At 43.6% G+C, this 2,091-nt stretch overlaps 1 pseudogene; it reads left to right on the top strand.

Annotated features, from left to right (window-relative positions):
- Positions 1–2,091, top strand: part of LOC100964397 — a 16,456-nt pseudogene that overhangs the window by 10,986 nt on the left and 3,379 nt on the right.

Below are 2,091 nucleotides of genomic sequence, written 5' to 3'. Positions count from 1 at the left end.
GGGTTCGAATCCAGCCTGGGCCTGCCAAACAACAGTGACAACTAGCACCAAAAAAAAAAAAAAATAGCCGGGTGTTGTAGCTGGCGCCTGTAGTCCCAGCTACTTGGGAGGCTGAGGCAAGAGAAATGCTTAAGCCCAGGAGTTGGAGGTTGCTGTGAGCTGTGATGCCATAGCACTCTACCCAGGGCGACAACTTGAGGCTCTGTCTCAATAAATAAATAAATAAATATATCCAGGCATGTGGCGGGCACCTGAAGTCCCAGCTATTAGGGAGGCTGAGGCAAGAGGATCACTTGAGCCTGAGAGTTTGAGGTTGCTATGAGCTATGATGCCACAGTGCTCAACCCCAGTGTGATTGAGTGAGACTGTCTCATAAAAAGTTTAGAAATAGCCCAAAAGTGGACAAAACCCAAATCCCCAACAGTAGATTTAATGAAAAAACAAAACATGGCTGGGCTCAGTGGCTCATGCCTATAATCCTAGCACTCTGGGAGGACGAGGCAGATGAATTGCCTAAGCTCAGGAATTCAAAGCCAGGTTACGAAACAATAAGACCCTGCCTCTTAAAAAAATAGCCTGGCAATATTTTTTAGTCCCAGCTGCTTGGGAGGTTGAGGCAAGAGAATCGCTTGAGCCCAAGAATTTGAGGTTGCTGTGAGCTGTGATGTCACAGCACTCTACCAAAGGCAACAAAGTGAAACTCTGTCTCAGAAAAAAACAAAGGGGGGTGGGGGTGGCACCTGCAACTCAAAGGAGTAGGACGCCAGCTCCATATACTGGAGGTGGCACGTTCAATCTTAGCCCCAGCCAAAAACTGGAAAAAAAAAAAAGTTACATCCATATAATAGAATATTATTTAGCCTTAAAAAAGAAATGAAGTATATACCTATAAATAGATAATATACTAAATTTTATGATATATGTATTTTACCACAATTAGAAAATAAAACATGCAAAAGAATTTAAATCAGAGATTATTTATTTATTTATTGAGACAGAGCCTCAAGCTGTCTTCCTGGGTAGAGTGCCATGGCATCATAGCTCACAGCAACCTCCAACTCCTGAGTCAAGGGAGTCAGTCTCCTGCTTCTGTCTCCCAAGTAGCTGGGACCACAGGCACCCGCCACAATGCCTGGCCATTTTTTGGTTGCAGCCATCATTGTTGTTTGGCGGGCCAGGGCTGGATTTGAACCTGCCACCTTAGGTGTATGCAGCTGGCACCTTAGCCGCTTGAGCCACAGGAGCCGAGCCTAAATCAGAGATTTAAACAGATATTGTATGCTAGTGTTCATCATAGAAATATGCACAATAGCAAAAGGTAGAAACAGCCAAAATGTCCATCATTAGATAAATGGATAAACAAAATGAGGTGTATGCACACAATGACATCCTGACACATGCTACAATATAGATGACCCTGGAAAATAATATCCTCAATGAACAAAGCCAGATACAAAAATGACACTTACTGTATAATTCCATTCTTATGAAAGATCCAGAATAGACCAATCTATACAGAGAGTAGATTAGTGGATACAAAATGGTAACAGAGGGGATTGAAAACTGTATCAAGTTTCTTCTGAGGGTGACAGAAATATTCCAGACTTAGTGATAATGGTTGTATAACCTTGTGAATATACTAACAACTTTAAAAAAGGCAAAAACATTCAATTTGATGTTATATGACTTTATTCCAATTAAAGTGTGGCAGGCACTACCAGAGAGAGGGAAGGATGGAGGGGGTGGGGGAAGGGAAGAGCAGAGAGAGGGAAGGAGGGAGGGGTTGGCAGGTCACAGTCTGTAACACAACTTTTGGGGGCAGGACAGAATTATAAGAGGGACTTTACCTAATGAATGCAATCAATGTAAACTGGTTCTTTGGACCCTCAATGAATCACCCCCCTCAAAAAAGTGGCAGGCTCAGCACCAGTATTTCAGTGGTTAGAGTGGTGGCCACATACAGTGGGGCTGGCAGGTTCAAAGCAAGCTGGACCTGCTAAGCAACAATGACAACTGCAACAAAAAAGTAGCCGGGCATTGTGGCAGGCGTCTGTAGTCCCAGCTAGTTGGGAGGTTGAGGCAAGAGAATCG

This window comes from Otolemur garnettii, unplaced genomic scaffold, assembly GCF_000181295.1.
Source record: "Otolemur garnettii isolate 467f Iridium unplaced genomic scaffold, OtoGar3 scaffold00127, whole genome shotgun sequence".
Classification (NCBI taxonomy): domain Eukaryota; kingdom Metazoa; phylum Chordata; class Mammalia; order Primates; family Galagidae; genus Otolemur; species Otolemur garnettii.
Note: the sequence above shows the minus strand (reverse complement) of the source record. Positions and strands in the feature narration are given on the sequence as shown.